General features: G+C 37.9%; 1 protein-coding gene across 4 annotated transcripts in view; it reads left to right on the forward strand.

The window, feature by feature from the left end:
* Positions 1-14,889, forward strand: part of WDR35 (WD repeat domain 35) — a 64,778-nt gene that overhangs the window by 23,710 nt on the left and 26,179 nt on the right. The gene's annotated exons all lie outside the window — the stretch shown is intronic.

Genomic DNA, 14,889 nt, shown 5'->3' on the forward strand with positions numbered 1-14,889 from the left:
AGCTGCTTGTAAAAGTGCATTTGCTCTTTCCAGATTTTTCTAATGAAATCAGTCTATTAATAGGGACAGCTTTCAAAAATTCCTGACTTTTTGTTTTTAGAAGACATTTGTTATTTTAGATTTACAGTTCCCTCTAGCCAACAGCTATGAAAGTCATCATTAAAAAATTGCATGTCTCACTCTTAAGTTTTTTCTTAAAAATCATTACCAAATATTTTGTTGCCATTTCACTGCAACTTCCAAAACTAACATTTTTTTTAAAGTGTGATAGTTTATTGGATATGGTATTAGAAAATTTAATAGATTTCAGAAATTGAAAACCCATTGAATTATTTTCTGAATCTGAGAGCTCGTCTTTTTTTTTTTAGGTTTCATATTCAATCTTAATCAAATGTTAGTGTCTGTCCTCTGTATTTTGCTAAACTTTTTGGGTGATACAAGCAAATGTGAGAAATACTGGCTTTAAAGATTTTATGCTCTCTGTTCAGGGTCTTGGTAACTCACTGTTATATAGTGAAACTTTTCAACTTCATGTCTTATGTTCATTGTTACTTAGCTATATGTTTACATATGTGCACACATGTATATGTTATTGTTCCTTGTTAAAAGTCTTCCCTGAAATTCTTACAGATTCTTGGTACATGAATGTCTTCTGTTAGACGCCTAACAGTCTTTAAGATGTGAATTCTGTCACTCTTTAGATTATATGCTTTTTCTTTTGATATCAAATAAGTTCTAACATAGAATAATGATGATACGTTTAGCCACAAAGTAATTTTGATCACAGGTAGTGGTTTTTTTTTTTTTTTTCATAAAGCCAGATGTCAATCCCTCACCTTCATAAAATGGCCAGTACTTGAGGGCATGATTATTTGTATTTTTGAGTCTCGAAACTTTTTTTTTTTTTTTTTGCTGTCACGCTGGCTGAAATTTTAACAAACAGGTCTTTCATTGGTCTGCAGTAAACCCAGCCAAGGACTCAACATTTTTGTTTCATACATATCCTGTAAAATTCCTTTTTTTCAGTTTGTATGCCAAATTTTCATGAGGACCAGAGGCCAAAACGAAAAAAGTATGCAACTGATGTTGTTCTGGAAAGTGTAATTTTTCTTGTGCTACCTACTCTTCCTCCTCCAGACAATCTCTTTAGAAACTTTTTAAAAGAACTTTATTATAGAAACTTAGTCTATGTGTCTCTTGTTCTATACATAAAGGAGTTAGGTACCCATTTTTGATGCTCTTCCTATGCACCCTTAAAATACCTTTGGTGCACTTCTATTGACAGTATTGCTTTTTACTGGGCACTATGATTATCGATTTTCTTGTTTGTCTTCCCCACAAGATTTTGAGCTTCTTAAGGATCTATGTCTTACTCATTTATGTATCTCCTCTACCTAACACTATGCTTACCCATAACAAATGTTTATTGAATGTATGGAAAATATTTATTTTCTGTCACAAAAATAGAAAATGATAATTCATTTATTTAGCAATAAATAAATTCAGTGAGTTTCAGGTCCTGTACCAGGGATGTGGAGTTAGAAGACATTGACTATGAAACTTGCTGTAGGATATTTAAATAAATAATGAAATATAGTTCCTCCATTGAACACTGGCTAACTGCTTGCTCCCCATCTGTGTGGTCGGTTTTGTGCTGGGTATTGGATAAGTGCATGTTGGTGAGTAAGGACACCAGGGACATCTTTCCTATTTAATTTCATTTGACCTGAATTTTTAAGATGAGTATTTCTTCAGGTGACTTTTTAAGGAGAGAAAACAGCATCTGCAGAGGATTGAAGGCATGGAAAGTGCCTGGAAAGTACCAGGGGCCTGTCCTTTAGCCATTTTGGTGGAACCATATCAGTGGCTTTCTAGTGATGGTCTCTAACACATGCACTGAGTCCTCCATATAATCTAGAAATAGGCAATTTGATGAAAACATGTCAGTGCAGTTTCAGTTTACCAGCTCTTTAAGGGGCTGAGAAATGAGTAAGTAGAAAAGTAGGGGAACATTACAGATGTAGACATTTATTTCAGGCCTCAGCATTAAAATATTACAAGCAGGTTTCACTTATATGTGAATTCCTCGGTTGTTTTAAGTTATTTTACATCCTTGCTTGCTTAGTAACTACAGCTTCTTAATGTTACAAAGTTCAGTTAATGGAAGCATTTTTTTTTTTTATTAGTTTCAGAGGTAGAATTTAGAGATTCATCAGTTGCATATAATACCTGGTGTTCATTATGTCAAGTGCCCTCCTTAGTGCCTTCCTTACTGCCGGTCACCCGGTTATCTCCCACCCACCTCCCCTCCAGCAGCCCTCAGTTTGTTTCCTGGAGTTCACTGTCTTATGGTTTGCCTTCCTCTTGGTTTTCATCTTATTTAATTTTTCCTTCCCTTCCCCTGTGTTCGTTTTGTTTCTTAAATTCCACATGAGTGAAATCAGATGGTGTTTGTTTTTCTCTGACTTATCTTGCTTAGTGTAATACCTTCTAGTTCCATTCATTGTTGTTGCAAATGGCAAGATTTCTTTCTTTTTGATGGCTGGATAATGTTCCAGCATATGTGTGTGTGTGTGTGTGTATGTACACACCGCATCTTTTTTATCCATTCATCTGTTGATGGACATCTGGGCTGCCCCTTCAAATCACTATGTTTGCATCCTTTGGATAAATACCTAGTACTGCAATTGCTAGGTCCTAAGTTAGCTCTATTTTTAACTTTCTGAGAAACCTCCATACTGTTTTCCAGAGTGGCTGCACCAGTTTGCATTCCCACCAACAGTGTAAGAGGGTTCTTCTTTCTCCATATCCTCGCCAATATCTGTTTTTTCCTGATTTGTTAATTTTAGCCATTCTGACTGGTGTGAGGTGGTATCTCATTGTGGTTTTGATTTGTATTTCCCTAATGCCGAGCAGTGTTGAGCATTTTTTCATGTGTCTGTTGGTCATTTGGACTTCTTTGGAGAAATATCTGTTCATGTCTTCTGCCCATTTCTTGACTGGACTTTTTGTTTTTTTGGGTGTTGAGTTTTTTTGGGTGTATAAGTGCTTTATAGATACTAGCACTATACTTTATGGATACTAGTACTTTATCTGATAAGACATTTGTAAATATCTTCTCCCATTCTGTAGGTGCTTTTAGTTTTGTTGACTGTTTGCTTTGTTGTACAAAAGTTTTTATTTTGATGTCCCAGTAGTTCCTTTTTGCTTTTGTTTCTCTTGCCTTTGGAGACATGTCTAGGAAGGAGTTGCTCTGGCTGATGTCAAAGAGGTGCCTGTGTTCTCCTTAGGATTTTGATGGATTCCTGTCTCACATTTAGGTCTTTCATTCATTTTGGGTTTACTTTTGTGTATGGTTTTAAAAGAGTGTTCCAGTTTCATTCTTCTGCATGTGGCTGTCCAATTCTCCCAACACCATTTGTTGAAGAGATTGTCGTTTTCTTAAAATTTTTTCCCCCAACATTTTAGATATTTGAAATTTTTTTCCCCAGATGATGAATAGTTGAGAAGGACATGGAGTGCTTTTATCCTGGTTGTGTTCTTTTTCTAAAATGTTCTGTTAAAATTTGGATTCTTTTTCCTGGAGGTTTAGTTCTAGGAAACTAAGAACAAATCCACCTGGATCGGGTAGATCTTTTAATGAAAATCTAGCACAATTTTTGTAGATAGGATTATCTACCCATATGAGTTTGCTGAAATTACTACCTGCTGGTTCAAAAGAATGTATGTTTCAGGTACATTTGTATTTGTTTTTTGTACTGATCCGTGGGTTTGTATGTGATTTTATTATAAAAACCTATATAGGTAACAAAGGTAAAGACAATAATAGTAACCACATCTAATTCTTATTAACCCTTAATGAGAAGCAGTATGGCATAGTGTTTAAGGACATGGCTTCTGGAGACAGATTAACAGGGCTTGTGTCCCACCTTCTCCCATTTCCCAGCTGTGTGCTTCAGCAAGTTATGTAATCCCTCCATATTTCTGTGTCTTCATCTGCTACCTGCAGATAATAATGCCTATCTCATGGAGTAGTTGTGTGAGTGAGAATAGATACTATGGAGTATGCTTGTTATATATTAACATAATTATATATTGTATATAGCTAGCAATTATAATTAGTATATTATAATATATACTGGTATATATATTTATATATATAAAATATATTATATATAAAAATGTATACATTCAAATATATATTTAAATATAAATATATCAACTATATATAAATATTTAAATATCTATTTATATAGATATAAATATATATTATATACAAATAATATCATATATAAATATTTATATATATTTATATATGAACATATATGAATGTGAATATATATATTAATTATATATATATATAAAATTCAATCAGTACTGGCTTTGAAGTGATTATTAAGCTTTTATTCTATTCCAGGCACTGTACTGTGCTTTATGTTTACTATCTTTTTTAATCTTCAAACAACTATATAAGCTTGGTATTATCATCTTCAGTTGCAGTGAGTAAACTGAGGTTCAGAGAGAATAAGTGATTTATCTAAGGCCACAGAGTTAAGCAAGTACCTGTTGCTTGTATCTCAAAGTCTGACTCTTTCATGGAACCATTAACATTTTACTTTTGAATTAATCAGGCTAACGATTAGTTATTGTGATTATTTAGGATGTATCAAAAAGGAACCGGATTCCTGGGTGGCTCAGTAGGTTAAGTGCCTGCCTTCAGCTCAGGTCATGGTCCCAGGGTCCTGGGATTGAGCCGCATGTCGGGCTCGCTGCTCATCGGGAGCCTGCTTCTCCCTCTCCTTCCCACTTGTGCTTTTTCTTGCTATCTCTGTTACTACCTCTCTCAAATAAATAAAAAAAATCTTTTTTTTTTTTTAAAATTTTTATTTATTTGACAGAGAGAGATCACAAGTAGGCAGAGAGGCAGGCAGAGAGAGAGAGAGGAGGAAGCAGGCTCCCTGCCGAGCAGAGAGCCCGATGCGGGACTCGATCCCAGGACCCCGAGATCATGACCTGAGCCGAAGGCAGCGGCTTAACCCACTGAGCCACCCAGGCGCCCTAAATAAAAAAAATCTTAAAAAAAGAGAAAGGAACATGAATATAATTTAGTTGTAGTTAAACAGTGGATAGAGGAATAATTTTATATACTTAAGAAAAATTGTATTAGAAAATAGTTTAAGGTAAAAGTTTGTGATCTTCCTTCATACCATACTGAGGGCATAATTTTTGGCATTAGAGTGTCTGTGGTAGAAATTACTAAACATTTAACAAATGTGTTAGGATTTAGTGGAGAGCGGGGGTCAGAGAAAGCTGAGCAAAGCCTGGGCCTGGCGTGCAAGTTCATCCCACTCTGCAATCCCCAGGTCTTTGCTACCCTTCTCCAGGACTGCTTTTCAACCCCTTGTCCCCTGTAGGAAAGGCTTCTGGCTCCCTCTAGAGTTCAACAATAGTATCTGTTTTGAATAGAAAAATCTTGACAATTATAATGAAAACAAATTTTTTTTTAGTATGATTCAACTATACTGAATTACTTAGCATGTAAAAATTCTTGAATTTGAAACTCAAAGTTGATAATCTACTCAATTAAGATTTTACCATTAGCTGGTTTCTAATTCTTTGTCCACTTTCTAAGTCTCTTACTGCCTTAAATATCTACTTGGACTGTGGCAAGAGCTCCAGAAATGATAGCTATTAACACCAGTCCTTTATTCTGGCCATATGAATACTTTGCTTCGTATTTAATAACACATAAGTTTTACCCTATTGTAATCATTCATGAGTTTAGAAAATAGATATGAAACTGATCTTTATGAAGGATTTTTTTGTTGTTGTTTTAATATATTTTGTGTGTGCAAGCTTAGTTTTATTATGGTGTTTAGTTTGTTTTATGACCATGGGCAAGTTATTTTACTTATTTATTCCTCCATTTTTAAGTTTTTAAGATAGTCTTCGTAAGACTGTGTCATCAAAGGGCACGCAGTAGGGGGCGCCTGTGTGGCTTACTGGGTTAGGCCTCTGCTTTCAGCTCAGGTCTTAATATCAGGATCCTGGGATCCAGCCCTGTATCAGGCTCTTTGCTCAGCAGGGAACCTGCTCCGGCCCCCCTCCCCCTTCTTCTCTGCTTATGTAATCTCTCTCTGTCAAATAAATAAAATCTTTTGGAAAAAAAAAAAAAGGGTACACAGTAGGAGCTTAATTAAATGTTTTTTAAGAAACAGAACAGAAAGGGGCGCCTGGGTGGTTCATTTGGTTAAGTGTCTGCCTTCAGCTCAGGTCATGATCACAGGGTCCTGGGATCAAGCCCTGTTTAGGGCTCTTTGCTCAGTGGTGAGCCTGCTTCTCCCACTCCCTCTGCCTTCCATGCTCCCTGCTTGTGCGCTCTCTCTCTCTCTGTCAAATAAATAAATAAAATCTTAAAAGAAAAACAGAACAGATGAAAAAAATGTTATATGTTTAGGAGAATATTTTTCAAAATTAGGAAGGGACTTCAGAGAATTTTCTTTTCTAAATTAATGAGGAAATATAAGACGTGAGATCAGAGGGAAGGATACAGGCCCAAACCAAGCAGTAATAGTAGTGGGGACAGGAGGAGGGAGTGGGATTTGATTTCTCTGTTCATCAGTGATGGACATTTGGGCTATTTCTACCTTTTGGCTATTCAAAACAATGCTGTTCTGAACATTTTTTTTTTTTTAAAGATTTTATTTATTTATTTGACAGAGAGAGATCACAAGTAGGCAGAGAGGCAGGCAGAGAGAGAGAGAGGAGGAAGCAGGCTCCCTGCTGAGCAGAGAGCCTGATGCGGGACTCGATCCCGGGACGCGAGATCATGACCTGAGCCGAAGGCAGCGGCTTAACCCACTGAGCCACCCAGGTGCCCCTGTTCTGAATATTTATGTGTGAACTTTTGCGTGGACATGTGTTTTCATTTCTCTTGGTTATGTACCTAGGAGTGGACTTGTTGGGGCATGTGGTAATAACTCTGTATTTAACATTTAGAAAAATTGCCAAACTATTTTTGAAAGTGGGTGCACCACTTTATTTTCCTACCATTTCTGTACATTCTTGGCAATACTCATTAATGTCTAGCCTTTTGATTCTAGCTATTAAAACAGGAGAGTAGTATCTCATTGTGGTTTTGATTTGCGTTTGCTTGATGGCTAGTGCTGTTGAACATCTTTTCCTTTGCTTGCTGGCTGTTTGTATATCTTCATTGGAGAAATATCTGTTCAGATTTTTTGCCCATTTTAAAAAATTGTTACTGTTTTTATTTTTTTATTAACGTAGAATGTATTATTTGTTGCAGGGGTACAGGTCTGTGATTCATCAGTCTTACCCAATTCACAGCACTCACCATAGCACATACCTTCCCCAATGTCCATCACCCAGCCACCCCACCCCTCCCACATACCTCCCTTCTGGCATCCCTCAGTTTATTTCCTGAGATTAAGAGTCTCTTATGGTTTGTCTCCCTCTCTGGTTTCGTCTTGTTTCATTTTCCCCTCCCTTCCCCTATCATCCTCTGTCTTGTTTCTTAAATTCTTCATATCAGTGAGATCGTATGATAATTGTCTTTCTCTGATTGACTTATTTCCCTTAGGATAATACCCTCTAGTTCCATCCATGTCATTGCAAATGGCAATTTTTTTTGATGGCTGCATAATATTCCATTGTATATATACTACATTTTCTTTACCCATTCATCTGTGGTTGGACATCTAGGCTCTATAGTTTGGCTATTGTGGACATTACTGCTATAAACATTCGGGTGCATGTGCCCCTTTGGATCACTACATTTGTATCTTTAGGGTAAACAGCCAGTAGTGCGATTGCTGGTTCATAGGGTAGCTCTATTTTCACCTTTTTGAGGAACCTTCATGCTGTTTTCCAGTGTGGCTGCACCAGCTTGCATTCCCACCAACAGTGGAGGAGGGTTCCCCTTTCTCTGCATCCTTGCCAGCATCTGTCCTTTCCTGACTTGTCAATTTTAGCCATTCTGACTGGTGTGAGGTGGTATCTCATTGTGGTTTTGATTTGTATTTCCCTGATGCCCAGTGATGTTGAGCACTTCTTCATTTGGAAGTCTTCTTAGAGAGAGTCTTCATTTGGATGTCGTCTTAGAGAAATGTCTGTTCATGTCTTTGGCCCATTTTTTTTTTTTAAGGATAACTGTGTTTTTTTGTTTGTTTTGTTTTTGTTTTTAAAGATTTTATTTATTTATTTGACAGACAAATCACAAGTAGGCAGAGAGGCAGGCATAGAGAGAAGAGGAAGCAGGCTCCCCACGGAGCCGAGAGCCTGATGCGGGGCTCGATCCCAGGACCCTGGGATTTGAGCCGAGGGCAGAGGTTTTAATCCACTGAGCCACCCTTTGGCCCAGGCGCCCCTTTGGCCCATTTCTTGATTGAATTCTTTGTTCTTTGGATGTTGAGTTTGATAAGTTCTTTATAGATTTTGGATATTAGCTCTTTATCTGAAATGTCATTTGCAAATATCTTTTCCCATTCTGTCAGTTGTCTTTTGGTTTTGTTGACTGTTTGCTTTGCTGTGCAAAAGCTTTTTGTCTTGATGAAGTCCCAATAGTTCATTTTTGTCCTTGCTTCCCTTGCCATTTTGTCCTTCATTTTGTCTTTGCTTCCCTTGCCTTTGGTGATGTTTCTAGGAAGAAGTTGCTGTGGCTGAGGTCGAAAAGATTGCTGCCTGTGTTCTCCTCAAGGATTTTGATGGATTCCTGTCTCACATTGAGGTCTTTCACCCATTTTGAGTCTCTTTTTGTGTGTGGTGTAAGGAAATGGTCCAGTTTTATTCTTCTGCATGTGGCTGTCCAATTTTCCCAACACCATTTGTTGAAGAGACTTTTTTCCATTGGACTTTTCTTTCCTGCTTTGTTGAAGTAACTTAGTTGACCATAGATTTGAGAGTCCATTTATGGGCTCTCTGTTCTGTTCCATTGATCTATGTCTCTTGTTTTTGTGCCAGTACCATATTGTTTTGATGATTACAGCTTTGTAGAGCTTGAGGTCTGGAATTGTGATGCCGCCAGCTTTGATTTTCTTTTTCAACATACCTTTGGCTATTCAGGGTCTTTTCTGGTTCCATATAGATTTTAGGATTATTTGTCCCATTTCTTTGAAAAAAGTTGATGGTATTTTGATAGGGATTGCATTAAATGTGTAGATTGCTCTAGGTGGCATAGATATTTTCACAATATTTGTTGTTCCAATCCATGAGCATGGAATGTTTTTCCGTTTCTTTGTGTTTTCCTCAATTTCTTTCATGAATGCTTTATAGTTTTCTGAGTACAGATTCTTTGCCTCTTTGGTTAGATTTATTCCTAGGTATCTTATGGTTTTGGGTGCAACTGTAAATGGGATCGACTCCTTAATTTCTCTTTCTTCTGTCTTGTTGTTGGTGTATAGAAGTATAACTGATTTCTGTGCATTGATTTTATATGCTGACACTTTACTGAATTCCTGTATGAGTTCTAGTAGTTTTATAGTGCAGTCTTTTGGGTTTTCCACAGAAAGTATTATATCATTTGCAAAGAGTGAGTTCTTTGCCTTCTTGACTTCTTTGCCTTGCTGATTTGGATGCCTTTTATTTCTTTTTGTTGTCTGATTGCTGAGGCTACTATTTCTAGTACTATGTTGAATAGCAGTGGTGATAGTGGACATCCCTGCCATGTTCCTGACCTTAGGGGAAGAGCTCTCAGTTTTTCCCCATTGAAAATGATATTCACTGTGGGTTTTTCATAGATTGCCTTTATGATACTGAGATATGTACCCTCTGTCCCTACACTGTGATCAAGAAAGTTTTGATCAAGAAAGGATGCTGTACTTTGTCAATTGCTTTTTCAGCATCTGTTGAGAGTATCATATGGTTCTTGTTCTTTCTTTTGTTAATGTATTATATCACACTGATTTGTGGATGTTCAACCAGCCTTGCAACCCAGGAATACATCCCACTTGGTCATAGTGAATAATCCTTTCAGTGTACTCTTGGATACTATTGGCTAGTATTTTGGTGAGAGTTTTTGCATCCATGTTCATCAGGGGTATTGATCTGTAATTCTCCTTTTTGATGGGGTCTTTTTCTGGTTTCAGCCTCATAATATGAGTTTGGAAGTTTTCCTTCCATTTCTATTTTTTGTAACAGTTTCAGGAGAATAGGTATTAATTCTTCTTTCAATGTTTGGTAGAATTTCTCTGGGAAACCATCTGGGCCTGGGCTCTTGTTTGTTGGGAGATTTTTGATTACTGCTTCAATTTCCTTATTGGTTATGGGTCTGCCAGATTTTCTATTTCTTCCTGGTTCAGTTTTGGTAGTTTATAGTCTCTAGGAATGCATCCATTTCTTCTAGATGTCTAATTTGCTAGCGTATAGTTGCTCATAATATGTTCTTATAATTGTTTGTATTTCTTGGGTGTTGGTTGTGATTTCTCCTCTTTCAGTCATGATTTTATTAATTTGGGTCCTTTCTCTTTCCTTTTTGGTAAGTCTGGCCAGGGGTTTATCAATATTTTTTTTCTTAAGATTTTATTTATTTATTTGACAGAGATCACAAGTAGGCAGAGAGGCAGGCAGAGAGAGAGAGAGAGAGAGAGAGAGAGAGAGGAGAGGAAGCAGGCTCCCTGCTGAGCAGAGAGCCTGATGTGGGGCTCCATCCCAGGAGCCTGGGACCATGAACTGAGCCAAAGGCAGAGGCTTTAACCCACTGAGCCACCCAGGCACCGTTACTAATTCTTTCAAAGAACCAGATCCTGGTTTCGTTGACCTGTTCTTTTGTTCTTTTGGTTTCTATTTCATTGATTTCTGCTTTTATCTTTATTATTTCTCTTCTTCTGCTGGGTTTAGGCTTTATTTGCTGTTTTTTTCCAGCTCTTTTAGGTAGGGTTAGGTTGCATATTTGAGACCTTTCTTGTTTCTTGAGAAAGGCTTGTATTCCTATATACTTTTCTCTTAGGAGCGGCTTTGATGCATCCCAAAGATTTTGAACAGTTGTGTTTTCATTTTCATTTGTTCCCATGAATTTTTAAAATTCTTCTTTAATTTCCTGATTGACCCATTCATTCTTGGTAAGATGCTCTTTAGCCTCCATGTATTTGAGTTCTTTCCAACTTTCCTCTTGTGGTTGAGTTCTAGTTTCAAAACTTTGTGGTCTGAAGATATGCAGGAATGATCCCAATCTTTTGGTACTGGTTGAAACCTGATTTGTGACCCAGGATGTGATCTATTCTGGAGATTGTTCCACGTGCATTAGAGAGGAATGTGTATTCTGTTGCTTTGGGGTGGAATGTTCTGAATATATCTGTGATATCCATCTAGTCCAGTTTGTCATTTGAAACCTTTATTTCCTTGTTGATCTTTTGCTGAGATGGTCTGTACACTTCATGGGGGGGGTGTTAAAGTCCCCTACTATTATTGTATTATTGTCAATGTGTTTCTTTGATTTTGTTATTAATTGGCTTATATAATTGGTTGCTCCCATGTTAGGGGCATAGATATTTAAAACCGTTAGATCTTCTTGTTGTACAGACCCTTTAAGTATGATATATTGCCCTTCCTCATCTCTTATTATAGTCTTTGGCTTACAATCTAATTTATCTGATACAGGGTTTGCCACCCCATCTTTCTTTGGGTGTCCATTAGCATGGTAAATTGTTTTCCACCCCCTCACCTTAAATCTGGAGGTGTCTTTGGGTCTAAAATGAGTCTCTTGCAAACAGCATATTGATGGGTCTTGTTTTTTTAATCCATTCTGATACCCTTTGTCTTTTGATTGGGCATTTAGCCCATTTACACTCAGGCTAACTACTGAACGATAAGAATTTATTGTCATTATATTACCTATAAGGTGACTGTTACTGTGTATTGTCTCTGTTCCTTTTTGGTCTATGTTACTTTTAGGCTCTCTCTTTGCTTAGAGGACCCCTTTCAATATTTCCTATAGAGATGGTTTGGTGTTTGTGAATTCTTTCAGTATTTGTTTGTCCTGGAAGCTTTTTATCTCTCTTTCTATTTTCAATGGCAGCCTAGCTGAGTATAGTATTCTTGGCTGCATATTTTTCTCATTTAGTGCTCTGACTATATCATCCCAGTTCTTTCTGGTCTGCCAGTTCTCTGTGGACAGATCTGCTGTCAGTCTAATATTTCTACTGTTTTAGGTTACAGACTTCTTGTCTCCAGCTGCTTTCAGGATTTTCTCTTTGTCTTTGAGACTTGTTAGGTTCACAATTAGATGACGGGGTGTTGACCTATTTTTATTGTTTTTGAGGGGGGTTCTCTGTGCCTCCGGGATTTTGATGCATTTTTTCTTCCCCAAATTAAGGGGAATTTGGTCCAATATACCTTCTGTTCCCCCACCCCTTTTGTGGGATCCCAATTACTCTTCTTTTTTTTTAACATAAAATTTATTATTAGCCCCAGGGGTACAGGTCTGTGAATTGCCAGGTTTACACTTCACAGCACTCACCATAGCACATACTTTCCCCAATGTCCATAAAGGGATCCCAGTTATTCTAATACTGTTTCATCTTACAGTATCACTTATCTCTTGAATTCTCCCCTTGTGATCCAATAGTTGTTTATCTCTGTTTTTCTCAGGTTCTTTATTCTCCATCATTTGGTCTTCTATATCCCTAGTTCTCTCTTCTGCCTCATTTGTCCTAGCAGTAAGAGCCTCCATTTTTTATTGTACCTCATTACTAGCTTTTTTGATTTCAACTTGGTGAGATTTTAGTTCTTTTATTTCTCCAGAAAGGGATTCTCTAGTATCTTCTATGCATTTTTCAAGCCCAGCTAGCATTTTTATAATCATCATTCTGAACTCTAGTTCAGACATCTTATTTATGTCCCAATTGATTAGGTCCCTAGTAGTTGGTACTGCCTCTTGTTCTTTTTTTTGAGGTGAGTTTTTCCACTTTGTCATTTTGTCCAGAGAAGAATAGGTGAATGAGAGAACAAAATTCTAAAAGGGTAACAACAACCCCAGAAAAATATACACTAAACAAATCGAAGAGACTCAAAACCAGGGGGAAAAGAAAGGAAGAAAAAAATGTATGATCAGGTTGGTGAATAGAACAGAGCCACATACTTGATTTTGGGTATATTTTGATCTGTTAGAAGAAACTGCCTCCTAAAATTTTAAAGAAAGAGAAACATATATACACATACACACACACACACACACACACACACACACACATAAGGGTAAACACAATGAATGGATGGAATGTGACTGTGAAGATGAAAATTAAAAGATTCTAAAAAAGAAATTGACAAGAAGTTGGTTCAAAAAAGAAAGGAAAAAACATTTAAAAAAAAGAGAGAGAGAATATGATCACGCAGGAGACTAGCACAATGCCATACACTAGATTTAGGGTATATTTTGGTCTGTTAGAAGAAACTGTATCCCAAAATTTTAAAGAAAGAGAAACATATATATACAAAAAATGAGATTAAGTACAATGAAGGGATAGAATATGAGTATAAAAATGAAAATTAAGATTTCAAAAAAGGTGTTAAGATGGTTAAAATAGGTAAGACGATAAATTAAAAAAAATTAAAAAGAAAAAAATAAAGAAAATTTAAAAAATTTAACTTTGGAAGACTGAAGTGTCAGGGGAAAAAAGCCATGTGCTGTATGTCCCTAGTGCTGGAGTTTTGATGTTCTCATTGATCAGTAATCTTGGTCTTGGCTGGATGTTCTTGCTGATCTTCTGGGGGAGGGGCCCGTTGCCGTGATTCTCAAATGTCTGCCTGAGGCGAATTGTACCACTCTAGTCAGGGCCATGCTAAGTAATCTGCTTTGGAGGAGGGTTATGAGGATGGTGGCCTCCCAATATCCGGCCTGTAGGAGCTGAGAGCTCAGGGCCCACTCCTCAGTGTGCCTTCAGAGAAAAGCAGTCAATCCCTCCCATCTCCCTGGTCTCTGGCCACACTTGTGCTCACTTGGGCTATGACTGAGCGTTTCTATCTCTGGCGCACGGCCCTGTTTGGAGTGTCCAAACCCAGCAGATTCCTGCAGTGCGCTCCCGCACTGTTCTTCCTGGTGGAGGAAAGGAGGGGTCTCTCCAGATCTGCCACTTGTGGGGTCCCTGCTCAAAGAGCAGTGGCCTATGCCTTGGATCATGGTTTATGGCAACCCGTAGCTGAGAGCCCACCCCTTGGCTTCATCTTTGCAGCCAGCTTTCCTGCTCCAATACCGGGGAGCTCTATCACACTCAGACACCCCCAGTCTTTCTGTGACCTCCAAGGGTCCTGAGATCACACTGTCCCAGCGAGGACTCCACCCCCCGCTTAGCCGCTGGAGTGATGTCCCTCCACAGAGCAGACTTCTAAAAGTTCTGATTTCATGCTCCGCTGCTCTCTCACTTGCCTGGAGCCAGCTAATGGAAGCTTCTTCCCCCGGCGGTCTAACTTCTGGAATATCCCCTCAGATTCACTTCTCTGCACTTCCTCCTTTCCAGAAAGTGTCGCTTTTCTTCATAGAATTGCTGCTATCCTTTTCTTTGATCTCCTGTTGAGTTTGTAGGTGTTCAGAGTAGTTTGATAACTATCTAGCTGAATTCCTGGGATCAGACAAAATTAGGTCTTCTCCTCTGCCATCTTGCTCCTTTTTTTTTTTTTTGCCCATTTTTAAATAGGGCTATTTATCTTTTTATTATTGAATTGTAAGTGCTCTTTACATAGTCTAGAAACAATTTCTTATCACAAACACGATTTATACATATTTTCTTCTGTGGGTTATCTTTTCCCTTTTTGGTGGTGTCCTTTGAAGCACAAATGTTGGGGTGCTTGGGTGGCTCAGTTAAGCATCTGCCTTCTGTTCAGGTCATGATCTCAGGGCTCTGGAATTGAGCCCCCTGTTGGGTTTCCTTCTCAGCAGGG

The sequence above is a fragment of the Mustela erminea genome, chromosome 7, assembly GCF_009829155.1.
Source record: "Mustela erminea isolate mMusErm1 chromosome 7, mMusErm1.Pri, whole genome shotgun sequence".
NCBI lineage: Eukaryota > Metazoa > Chordata > Mammalia > Carnivora > Mustelidae > Mustela > Mustela erminea.